Source organism: Onychostoma macrolepis, chromosome 17 (assembly GCF_012432095.1).
Source record: "Onychostoma macrolepis isolate SWU-2019 chromosome 17, ASM1243209v1, whole genome shotgun sequence".
Taxonomy (NCBI): domain Eukaryota; kingdom Metazoa; phylum Chordata; class Actinopteri; order Cypriniformes; family Cyprinidae; genus Onychostoma; species Onychostoma macrolepis.
Window position 1 is genome coordinate 30,086,289 of NC_081171.1, and position 13,696 is coordinate 30,099,984.

Genomic DNA, 13,696 nt, shown 5'->3' on the forward strand with positions numbered 1-13,696 from the left:
TTAATATGCTTTCCACACCAGTCTCCTCTTTTGGTTTGAGTATCTGAAAAACTGTAGTTCTGAAACTATATGACAAGCATAAATTCGTGAAATGCTTGAATTCTTATTAAACTAGAAGATCTATTAACAATTTGATTAATGATCTTTTAAGCAAATCAACTATTATGAAGCTGCTTGAGGATGTGCAGAAGTGTAATGTTATTCAGAAAATAATATATAATATTAGATCTGACAAAGATCTCTCTTTTCTGTCTGTCAGGTCGGTGTGTGTACAGATATTTGGCATGATAATAACATCATGCCCTGCATTCTCATCATTCCTTTAACTCCACAGAGACCAACAGCTCCTCCACTCAGACCGCCGTGTTAACACGCTTTCACAGCCAACCATTTGTTTCATAACACGAGTTTGGCTTTTGCATTTAATTAATGGTGTGACGGGAGGCAGAGCCTTTGTGCCTGATTCAGAAAAGAAACAAAATGCAATCAACCTGAGAACCTCACATCTCCTCCCGCCGTTTTAAGTCTACAACTGTATTTTTTACACTTGTAGCCCTCAAAGAATTTATTTTCTATGCATGTTTTTTGCACCATTTCCAAAGTGAAGTCAAGGAGACAGACAGAAAACAGTAAGGGAGGAGAGAGGGAAACCACAAACTTGGACTCAGTGATATTTTAATTATTTATATTTTAATTATTTATTTTAATATCACTGCAATACAATTAAAATATTTATTATTTTGAATTCATTTGTAAATTTTATTAGATTAAGTTTAAACGATTAAATCGCATCCAAAATAAGTTTTTGCTTACATAATATATGCATGTACTGTGTATGCACACACATACAGTATATATATTTTTTTTAATTATATTCATATAATTTATATTATATATAAATATATTTAAAATATAAACAACTTTATACACTACACATTTTGTAAACAAATTATTTTGGATGCGATTAATCACGATTAATTGTTTGACAGCACTAATATTTTTATTAGTTTAATTAATTTTATTAATTTTTTGATTGAAGTTTAAGTAAACTTGTTTATTAAATTTAAATTTTATTAAGATTTTTTTTATGTGCATGTAGTTTTTATTAATATTTCATTTTTATTTTGTTACTACAGTAAGTTAAACTAAATGAAAAAATGTCAAGCTGAAATAAAAGTAGTTTGTTTTCAACAACACTTTACTCAAAGCCTATATAGTGCTTTATAAAAGTATTTTTTATGCATTAATTATGCCTTGTATTAATCACTGTAGTAACCGTCTTAATGCACTAAAATATCCATTCATTGCTACAGCTTTAGAAAGTATAATGCATTCAAACTTTTCAAACCACCAACTGCAGTGTAAAAAGGAATGTGCAAATATTATAATGTATTTTAATATCATTTACAATTCTGTATAAAAAAAAAGATATAATGCACCATGATGTACATTTACGGATATCTTTTTAAAGCATTATGCATTAAAAAGACAGGCTTCAGGTAAAGTGTCAATTTTTTAAATATGTTAGTTCAGTTAATGTTATTTTAAATGTTTTTTTTTTGTTTTGTTTTAATAGTTTTAGTTTTCTTTCACAATGACCAAATGAGAACAATGATTACAATCATAATTGTAAAGCCAGCAATACGAGCAACACATCTTTCGGATGCGAGCTGAATTTAAACAAAGGAAGTTTTTCTTGTACTCCAACAAGCCTTTCCTTGCATGAAAAAAAATATTGCAAAAATACTGCAAAACAAAGCAAAACCATTGCCTTCCATCATCACTCATAAACAACTGCGCATAGAACCGGAGTGATATGCACTGTGCCCTAACAACTCAACTATTCATAAAGGACAGATGCATGCTGGAGTCCTTTTATTTCACTAAAAGTGATCAATTCAGATCTTTGTCTGACAAATCAAGCTGACAGTGACTTCACAGTCGCACGCAGGTATCTCACCCGCCAGAACCCAAGCAGCGGATGAAGCCTGTGACGTCCTGCGGGAGCTCTTAGAGAGAAACGTCTGTCTAAATCCCATCTAACCTTTAGACGTGCTCAGAGTGAACAGCAGGCCGCCAGGAACACAAACCGTCCAGCTGCTCTGGCAACTGACACGCATGACGGACTGACTTTACCTTCTATATAATCTGCACTGGGTCAGTCTGACCGTAATGCCACAGAGACAGTGACTTTGCATTGGAGTATTTCAGCAGTAAAGTGTACTTTGTTTATTGAAAATGCAAAACCTGTAATGTTGGAGTTCATTTTCCAAATTTTTTTCTGATTTTTTTCTTTGTGTTTGGCGTTTTATTAACATTAAAGGAATAATTCACCCCAAAATTAAAATAGGCTAGCGTTTTATTTTTATACCTTCATTTACTCACTCAAAAGTTGTTTTAAACCTGAACGAGTTTCTTCTGCTGAAAATAAATGCTATTTTGAAGAATGTGGAAAACCAAACACTTGCTGGTCTACAGTGACTTCCATAGTATTTTTTTTTTTCCTCCTGTTAAAGTCAATGTGAACCAGCAACTGTTTGGTTACCCACATTCTTCAAAATATCTTCTTTTGTGTTCAGCACAAGAAAGAAATTAATACAGGTTTGGGACAACATGTGAGTGAGTAAATAATGACAGAATTACAATTTTAGGGTGAACTATCCCTTTAATTACAGTCGGCAGCATGTTTAGTACTGTCCCTTTAAGACCTGCACGCATCTAATATACAGGCACGCATGCGTTTCTCTCAGCTGTTTACCTTCATTTGAGACATAACCAACTGAGTCTATACATAAACCTTGTGTGTTTTGACAGTATTAGCACAAAACATAACTTAGTTCAGTAATCAGGCGCTGTTTGACGGGCTTTTTAGAGCAAGCGCTTTGGGTGAATGTGCCCAGAAAAGGCGCTCGTCAGAACAGCACACTGAGTGAAACATTTAACCAGTAAGTCTTAGAAGTAGATGCAGATAATGTACTTTTGTGACTGCGAATAAGTGCAGTGTCCCGTGAGAGTAACTCTACCGCTGAGTTAACACTGATGTGAATGTATGTGGTGTTGTTCAGTATATAGAGACGGCGGCGCCAGAACTGCAGCTGATAGAATGCGCGCGGAAGTACGATACTACGATATTTCTTCAAAAAAGCAAATCGTGGAGACATTTTTATAGTCCACGATCAAAAATCGTCATATTGAACACCCCTACCCTCGGCAGAAATCGCAGACCGGGGGCACCGGACCTTAAGGGCACTTTACCGTCGGACCTCAAAGGGGCAGGGGCTCGAAAAAATTACAATTTTGTTGCAACATTTTACAAAAATCAAGATTTAATACATTTGGTCAAAATCAGATGTTATAAAAGATGAAGTGCTATGCAGCCTATTTAAGACAATATTGGCTGATTAGACGGCAATGCTGACCTAAAATGCAAAATGTTTGCCCTCTCTCTCTCTCTCTCTTCACCGTTCCCACATCTCAGACCTCAAATACATAAAATATTACTCTTTTTGAATGTAGTTTTTGAAGTAAAGAGTAAAGAAAATACTATATAAAACTTAATGAAACAAGTTCTTTATTTACCCTTGTAAGATCACAAGTACCAAGTAGTGTTTTTTTTCCTGTATTTTATTTTCTTGTTATTTTACAACAAAACAAATTAAAAATCTTAATGATCCCAAACTTCTGAACAGCAGTACATATATATAAAATTCAAAAGCACTTATTTTAGTGTCATTACCTACATCTGCTGAATACAGTGTATTTACAGTAGATGCAGTGTTATAATCGTTCACTGGAATCTCAGATCCCTTCCTTAAAGGGGGTACAATGCTGTTTCATGCATTAAGAGTTGTTTACACTGTTAAAGAGTTGGACTCTCATGCTAAGCATGGACAAAGTTTCAAAAAGCTATTTGGACGTATAACAGTATTTCTGTGCCAAAAATCTTCCTTCCGGGTTCGTACAAGTTTCAGAGAGTTTTTTTTCGATCGTGGCTCTTGATGACGTAAACGAGGGTGGAACTCCTTATATGGGCATTTATCCCGGGAAGAACGCGCCCGTGCACGCATCGACCAGCGCGAGCGCGAGAGCGCGCCCATCAACGCGCTTCATCCGGCTGCACTGCACAGGACTCGCTCGGGAAGAAGGTCTCTAAAGAAGTGTGTTTTTGGTTGTGAGGGAAAGATAACTTTCTTCAGCTTCCCGAAGAACCCAGCGTTACGTAAACAGTGGATGCAGTTTGTTTTTCCGAGGCAGCAACAGAGTTTCACAAGTGTGTTTGTTCCTGAATGTTTTATAAACAAGGCCCAGTTCGATGCTGTATTTGCACATGGCTTGATACTGAAAGATGGAGCGGTCCCTGCTGTCAAAGATCCCGGTCATGATTCAGAACTGCAGACGGTAAGTGAAACAGCATCAAACGTCTCCGTTTTGTTGGCGATCGGCGCAAGTGCACGTCACTTTTTAGCTCCGCCCACACGGCACGCCTCCAGGAGCTCGGCTGTTTTCGGAGAGAATCGTAAAGCAGCCTCTCTTTTATAAATATGTTAAACTAAAGACTTTTTGGAGATATGAAGGATGCAGTATACTCTATAGGTACTCAAGATTAACATGAGATTGGGTGAAACTGTGTGTGTTAGGTCCCCTTTAAAAAGACCTGAATGCACAAATGTATTACAGTAACTACTGAAAGAGGAGATGAATTGCAATTAATATTTTAAATTACTTCTAGTCATAATTACTGTACAAGTGTAAGAGAGCTGGCCTTTGTCATTTAGCAGTGAGGTGTGAAGTGGCATTGCAGCATATGTCAGCTTCATGGTCCTGGTGGGCAGATGTCTAAACTACACTGCTCCTGCGGAGAGTGTGTGTGTGTGTGTGTGTGTGTGTGTGTGTGTGTGTGTGTGTGTGTGTGTCCAGCTGCCTGTGGACAATTTCATTAGTGCAATTAACACATACGTCAATCATGAAGCACAGTCTCTGCTATTTGAATTGCAGCTCATTCTTGTTTCCTCACAGTTGTGTAATATGTAACATCAACAAAGAATCACCTTTTAATTTTTTGTTTAATTTCAGTTACTGAATGCACAAAACAGGTCATTTTAATTATACGTCATTTTCAGTGCTGTCAAAATTAGTGCATTAACGCAGGGGATTAATTTTTCCAGTTTAATGGTGTTAAAGAATATTTAACGCAGGGGCGGAGCAAGGGTTGACCACCACACTCACAACTGCTGCTTCTGTCTCTTTTTGTTCTTGATAAGAATTGCGTTTATTTAGACACAGAATGTCATCAAATAGGAGACTATTCAGCCATGCACTCCAACTTCACTTCAGAGCCAGACGCGAGACAAACGAGCGCAGAAAAGCTTCAGTAGAACAACAGTGAACTGCGCTCAGATGAGGTGCATCTTCCTCTCCGGTCTGCCGTTATACTGTGCACGTAGCACATGCACTTAATAATGTTTTCAACTCAAAAGTAATTATGCTCATAATGTAGTTATTTTAATATATTTTAAATTGTTATTTTGTAAATAAATTGATAAATAAAATTGAACTTACTAATGGCTTTACAAATCTCGTTTGCATAAGAAGTATTGGCAGATAATAGTCTATTACTGCTTGCCAGTTGCATGGCGTGAATTGTTTGTGTGTTTGACATTTGTCAGACCATTTACATCCAAATGTAATTTAATGCACACGGAACAGAACCTAGAAATAGATATCAGAATATAAACGGCTTAATCTGCATTTAACTTGAGTCACGTCCAACAGACATCTGTTTTAAAGCAGTGATTTTCACTCGTTGATTTGCTTAAAGTCTACTTTGCGGTTCTGTTGACAACATGTTTATAGCGCATTCTATTCAACATTTATTGCTAGCGCAGCAAAAAATAGACCGTGCAGCCTTTACAAGTAATTTGTGTGCAGTGTGTCTGCTGCTCTATGCAATCATAGTAAAACCGCTTAAATGGTACACAGAGCGTGAATTTTTACGTTTACAACAGAAATGCTTAAATGTACTTAAAAGTTTGACTGACCAAATCGACTTGCTTGGTTAAAAGATGCCATTAAACAAATATAAAAAATATACAGTGTTTATGTTGTTTCTGCATTCATTTGGAGATTTTAAATGTGAAATTGCAATATTAAAATGTACATAACTTTAATGTTAGGTGGGATTTCAGAACAAATGTGCGATTAATTTTTGTTTTGTTTGTTTTTTTAAATCAACTGACAGAACTAGTTATTTTATATTATTTTATTTTATTTGGGCCAAAACAGTCAAAATTAATTTATCCAGTCAGAAGTCAAAGTATTTTAATTTTTATTATGCTTTTTATAATACAGCTAGTTTGAAAGCAGATTCACAGTAATAAACAGTAAAATGCATCATGTGTAAATGTTGGAAAGTTCATGAGTTTATGACGCTATTCATCCAGCCCTCAAACCTGAACACACCTTTTTCTGCTGATGTGCCTTTAAGAGGTCATGTAAACATCTTTCACTCACACACAAACTGCTGGTTTTCTGTCTATAGCACTTTTATCTGCTCCATTGTGACATATTCATAAAATAATAGATTCAAACTGCTCAAAACAAACATTATGAAAGACTGTTAGCTATTAGTTTATCCCGACTATAGGCAGAGAGACAGTTGCACTTGCTCAGGAATGACTGGATGTTTCACAGATGGATAGAAAACATTACACTGAGAAAGATCTTGGGTATTACGTAGGTGTTAAATGAGGAACAGTGAAGGTTTTGGAGTGTGTGCTTCATCTGAGAGCTTTTTTTTGAACAATTATCGTGACATTATAACACCAGATGCATGAGATAATCTCACTATGGTGTCACGATGAAAAGTGTCAATGAAATCCACCATTAAACTCTCACATCTGCAACAAAAATACTAGAAGTAATTGCATATTTTGATCTCTTAGAAATGTTTCTGGTCAGCATCAAGCTCTTGTAACTTGGGTTACACTGACAGAGCACATAGGGAAACATTTCAGATGCAAGAACAAATAATGAAGGACAAAGCAGGGAAGGTATGAACAATACTTGCAAACAAAAGACAAAACAAAAACTGAGCATGTGCCAAAACAACAGCTGTAAGGCTGAAACAAAAAGCCTGAAAAGACCATTTACCGTATTTTCTGGAATAAAGGGACATGTGCCAAAGTATAATACACGTTTTATAACATTTTAAGTACCAGTATTTTACATAATTTCTAAATGTAATAATAAAAATGTAACTTATACACATTTCCTCTCTTAACCAGGCAACCTGTTTTTTTTCCAGAAAATATGGTACTATATTATAAAAATTATATTGACACCATCCCACGATATTCTCTTGTGATGTCTTCCAGTTTTACCAGAAACCTCTTGCTGTTTCCTTGTTAACTTGGCTTGTATATGTGATAAGTGAAGGTTTTTTTTTTGTTTGTTTTTTAAATGTCAAGCAAACGGGACAATTATGAACGCACTACCACAATTCACATACCAGACTAAAGATCCATGAAACTGATGCATGTTAGGTCAAAACATTTTCCAAAAGTTGACTTCTAAAGACGACAGTTAGCTTAAGAATACACCAGGTCTTCCTCTTTAATGGAGCTTGCATTTCGAAAGCTGGTTTGAGAAGTATGCGAAGCTCAGTTGGGGACACTTAATTAATTTCTAGCGATTATCGTCGATTTGATTGCACAGATACTATTTAAACTAAACTGAGCTAGACAATGACATCTCTGAATTCAATAATGAAATGCCTTTAACTGAAATTGAGTGTTTAATCTTATCATTATACATTACTGACACTATCCTCCAATTTGATACTGTTAAGTGCTTTGACACAATCTGTATTGTTAAAAGCGCTATATAAATAAAGACTTGACTTGAAGCACGGATCAAAGAAATCATAATAAAACACCACGTACATTCATACCAGACATGCCAACATTCCTGAATGCCTGCAGGACAACGACACGTTTGTCTTCTTATCTGCCCTCTATCCCAAGTAAACAATTCTGAAAATTACTTGGAATTATAAGAAATGGAGCCATAATTCTGATTTCAGGTAATTCTGAGACATTAACTGAAGAATCGCTTGCACCTTTAAGAAAAGTTACAACATAAGATAACAAAAAAATAAATAAATAAATTTAAAAAAAAGTCAAAAGTATTCTAAATTTAGCAAGAAACACTACATGGACAAAAGTATTGGGTCACCCCCTTCTACTGAACAGGTCTGACTACTTTAGTAATTTCCATGAGTACAAATCTTATATAAATGCAATTATAGGGAATTGTGTGCTTCTAATTTTATAGCAACAGGACCCTTTTCTATTCTAACATGACAATGCCTCGGTGTATAAGGCAAGGTTCAAAAAAGAATTGATTGATTCAGTCAGTGTGGAAGAACTTGACTGGTCTGCAGAAAGAAGCCAATTTTCTGAACACCTCTGCTGTGACTTTAAATGCAGATCTTGAGCCAAAAACTCTTTACCAAACACCAATGACTTGTACATATGGGTGCAGTCATTTTAGACTCTTCCACAACTGTTGCAACAGAGATGGAAATACAATTTTTAAATACATGAATTATGTCTTTGTTGCCACAGAGTCAAGAGTCAAGTTTCTCCACGCTGACTGAATCAATCATTTATTTTCTAACCTTGCCTTATCCACTTTATTTTTCTCGTAAGAGCGGCCGCGGTCATTTGTAAATTTAACGTGTCTGGCTTCCGGTCTCATCCGTGTCCAGCTATTTTTAGCTGTACAAAACAGCTTGTTTTGCTGCTTGATATCGCAAACTGGTGTGTGTCTTACCTTATTATTTTAATGTATTATTATCTTAATTATGAACACAATGGTTTGTAGTGCGAACAGTTTTAACATTTACTGCACTTTGTTATTCTTCTCGTTATTTTCCTACGGCGGCATATGAACCCGAAATCAAACACATTACCAGAATGGTAATAAAGTGGACACACAGAGGCATTGTCATGTTAGAATAGAAAAGGGTCCTTTATGGGATCAAATTCCCGCCAAATATAGAGGGGCGGTGACGTCACTTCAACGCGCCTCGTCAGCTGCCGATGCTCTGTGTTCTGTTCACTTGTACAGGTGAAAATGGATAACGGTCAGCTGGGGTAACAGCTTTCCCTACAGGACACTGTTATATGTGTCTGTCTGTCACTGCTGTATTGATTGGCATCGATTGATTGGCTAGAGGAGGAGCTGTCAATCTAGAACTAAATGGACCAATGACGACGCTTCAACCCGCCCTGATTTACATGAAATTCTAACCGCAACATCTGGAAAAGCAAACATGGAATGTGGAAACAAGAGCGAAGGAAAAACAGCATAAGCATACAAAAACTAAAAATATGAACAGAAAATGCCTGAGAGCACAAAAAAAAAAAACCGCTGAGAAATATAACCAAAGAAAACAATTTTGTGTGCAAGTCAGATAATTTAGCATTATTATTTTAGTTTTGTGCAATATAATTTTAAATGCGTTTAAAGTTTTGATTCAAGCTATTTTTTTTTTTAAAAGGCATTATTACATTTTTGATTTACACTAATTTTTCGATCCTTGACTATTGTTTGCAATTCTGAAAACTTTGCTTTTGTTTTTCAATTTTGTGCAATATATTTTTACTTGCATTTTTAAATTTTGGTTTCACGCTTTTTTTTTTTTTTTATCCGTGACTGCAATACATTTGGCGGGAATTTGATCCCATTGGTCCTGTCCAAACTGTTGCTATAAAATTAGAAGCACACAATTCCCTAAAATATCATTATATGCTTCAACATTAAGATTTGTGGAAATTACTAAAGTAGTCAAACCTGTTCATTAGAAGGGGGTGACCCAATACTTTTGTCCATAGTGTATAAAGCTCTAAATATTAGATTTATATAATCTTACAGAATATATATATATATATATATATATATATATATATATATATATATATATATATATAAACAAACAAACTATACACACACACATACATAATATATTTTAGGGCTGGGCAATATGAGCAAAATTCATATCTCAGTATTTTTTGGCTGATTTGCGGTATACGGTATCTCTCTCTGTATTTTGTATTTGGATTAAACAAATAAAGTGAATGTAACCATGTAGGCATATCATATGTGCAAAAATGGGTTAAAATCACATTACATTCTAACATCGTAACATTGCAATCTAAAAACAAAAATAATCCTTTTAAAGCAGAAGTTAAATTTACTAAACTAAAAATTAAAATAATAAAAAAGCACAGACTAATTGAGTAAAAAGGCTATTTTGATTACCCCATTACACTTTACAGTTAGTGCTATCATACAAATACACTTACTTGTAGGTTTAAAGTTCTACATGTGTCACATTTATTGTCCAACTACAAATATTTCAGCAAAATGTATATTTTAGTCAGTTATTGCGCTCCTATTTCATTGCGCTCGGTCTGTTTGGCGCTCGTTCTAAATTAAGTCTGTGAAGTTTAGCGGAGCATCGCAAAGCAGAAGCTCATGCACTTCTGACAGCAAAATGGAAATATTTCCATGACTTTCTAACATTTACAGATGGAGAATATACCTGTGAAATATAAGTTATGCATTTAGGAAAACAGCACAACTCAAACACATTAAACAGCGCTTATTTCTGTCAGAGCCGCTTTAAACTCAAACTATAAACTATAGGCTATTATATCTTACGAGTTTTTTAAAGCCCTTCATATAAAGCTTGTCACATGTTTAGAACCGATTGTATTATGCACTTTCTCCGCAGCAGTTCAGTCTGTCTCCTCCCTAGATATTTTTTCAGATGCGCTCTTATCAAACTACTGTATATCGATATTAACAATATTGCTTCATACCGTATCGCTTATAAAGAATATATCGATATATCGTACAAACTCGATATACCGCCCAGCCCTAATATATATCTCTCTCTCAAGGATGTGACATGACGGTTGCAGTGAGATTACACACCAAATGGAAATTATTTCAAATGAAAATAAAACTAATTTGGAAAGAAAAGTGTAAAATTTGTTTATAATTATAGAACATTAAAAATGCAATTACATAAAAATTACAAACACTAATCAATAGGTTTAGGGTCACAGATTACAAAAAATAAATGACAGAAACACAGATACAGTGAGCGTGAGCTGATGACTGAGACTTGTTGTAAATGTGGTGAAGAACCACACGACTCTCAGAAACTCTGACAAAGCAGCACTTCCTCCTGGAGACACGAGCCTATCGGATGATAAAGCCAAACTCATGTGATGGCAGCAGCTGATTTCACACGGTTTTTGTGGAGATGTTTATCATTTTAGTGTGGTCCAGGCATAACTAGAAAACCCCTGGTTATTCGAAGCAGCTGATCCTAAATGAAAGTGGAACTCAATCTGCCAATTAAAATGGTCTTTTCTTCTCAGAGTGATACTAGCAATATCCGTAGTTGCCCTACAGGCTTTCGTAGAAACGTAGACGACTATGTAGAAAATGTGACTGGTTGAACAACTCTGTTATCTCAAAAAAACAAACAAACAAGGAAGTCAAGAAACTGTCACTGGATCTTAAGCACCAGCTGACACAAGAGAAAAATCACACGCTCCAAAGCTTGTGATGATGTTTATTTAATTGTGTATGATTGATGTTCTCAGCCGGTCTATGAAAATGAGGACTGGTTCACATGTTCATGTTCTTCTATAGCAGTACAGAAGTGCTGTTTTAATAGGATTTGCCAGTAATGAGGGTTTGCCATATTTTGGATCAGTCATTTAGCTACAGTAACAGCCAAACTGTAATAATAATAATAATAAATAAAGAAAATAACATTTTATGAAATTTATATGGAAGTCTGTTATTTCTTGCAATCGCAAGCTTAAATCCCGCAATTCTGTCTTTTTTTTCCTGAACTGATATAAACTTGTAATTTTGACATTTTTCTTTCACAATTTGAAGTGTACATCTTGCATTTCTGACTTTTTTTACTTAGAATTGCGAGATTTAAACTCGCGGTTTCTTGCCATTGCGAGTTTATATCCTGCAATTCTGACTTTTATTCTCACACTTGAGAGTTTACATCTCGCATTTCTGACTTTTATTTTTCTTTCTCAGAAGTGCATGAACTTGCAGTCGCGGGTTATAAAGTCAGAATTGAGAGATATACTCGCAATTGTGAGAATAAAAGTCACAGTTACTTAGTTTTTTTTTTTAATTCAGTGAAAAGGATTCCATAAAGAAACTGCTAGTAAATTTAACACGTTAAATTACACGCTGAATTAAATACAAAAATACTATTTTCTTGCAAAACCTACACAAACAATCTTTATTTACAACTTCGAAAAATCAATTAACTATATTAATATTGTTCATTCTGATTATTATTAATAAATTCCATTTATTGAAAATTTTTGATGTTCAATTTTACTATATTGATGTTGCTGCCAATTCATGAATGCAATAAACAATAGTAAAATACTTGTATTAATGATAGTGATATCTCTCGTTCCCTTCACCCGATAACATTGCTACATTTCATTGGTAGTGAGCTCAGGACTTACTCAACTTCCTTTGAATTGGAGTTCACAGAAACACACACACACACACACTTTCTGCAGAGTTTGGAATTCATTAGTCCGCAGTGACGGCGAGCAGTCGAGGCCCTGAGGCGCTCGGCACACCAACAACATCTATTCCCTCCACCATGATTCACAGTTGGAAGGAGACTGTGTTGGCACCGGCAGGGAGGAAACGCCTCCACTAGACTCACACTCATCGTAGTAATAGTTTTTGGAGAGCAGTGGTTTCCTCATGTTGATCATAGAGAGTTCAGGAACACAGGTGTTATCAATCACAAGCGGGCAGGTCGCAGACGGTATAAATACTTATGAAGTCTCACAGAACCACACTTCTGACTATAGCCGTAAAGTCTGGTCCACTTAGCAGCTCATTCTAGACAAGAACCGCCTACTAAAGAAAACGTCTGACTTACAACTATAAATAATGCTTATGGATGAGTAATGTGAAATCAATAATAACACAATAAAAGACCAAACAGCTACGCAGAAAGTGCAAGAAAAATTTGAAACATGGGAAGAGACTACAGACTTTTAATCCACATTTCTGGTCAATTCAAGAGCTGCAAAATCAGTCAAAATAAAAACAAATGATCTCCATCTCTGCATCTGCTTCTGAGTTTGAGTCACTTTAATATGCATTTGGAAACGCAACATGAACCAACCATCTTCCCAAACTTGCAATAAGAAGCCCTTATCAACAAATCAAAAAAAAAAAAAAAAGATAAATATTAGTATAGTAATTTTACAGTTGCGATGTAAAAAAATATATATATATGTCATTTAGCAGAGCTTTTATCCAAAGCAACTTACAAATAAGAAAAAGTAACTAAAACTAAAAGTTATAACTATAAATACTAATATATATAGTTATATATAAAGTTATAACTATAAATACTAATATATATTAGTATTTATAGAGTTATAACTTAGTTTTAGTTACTTTTTCTTATTTGTAAGTTGCTTTGGATAAAAGCGCCTGCTAAATGACATATATATATATATTTCTTTTTTACATTGCAACTGTAAAATTACTATACTAATATTTATCTTTTTTTTTTTTTGATTTGTTGATAAGGGCTTCTTATTGCAAGTTA

The 13,696-nt window shown here is 34.9% G+C and overlaps 1 protein-coding gene across 1 annotated transcript in view; it reads right to left on the bottom strand.

Annotated features, from left to right (window-relative positions):
• stxbp6 (syntaxin binding protein 6 (amisyn)) overlaps positions 1–13,696 on the bottom strand; it is a 41,942-nt gene that overhangs the window by 13,019 nt on the left and 15,227 nt on the right. The gene's annotated exons all lie outside the window — the stretch shown is intronic.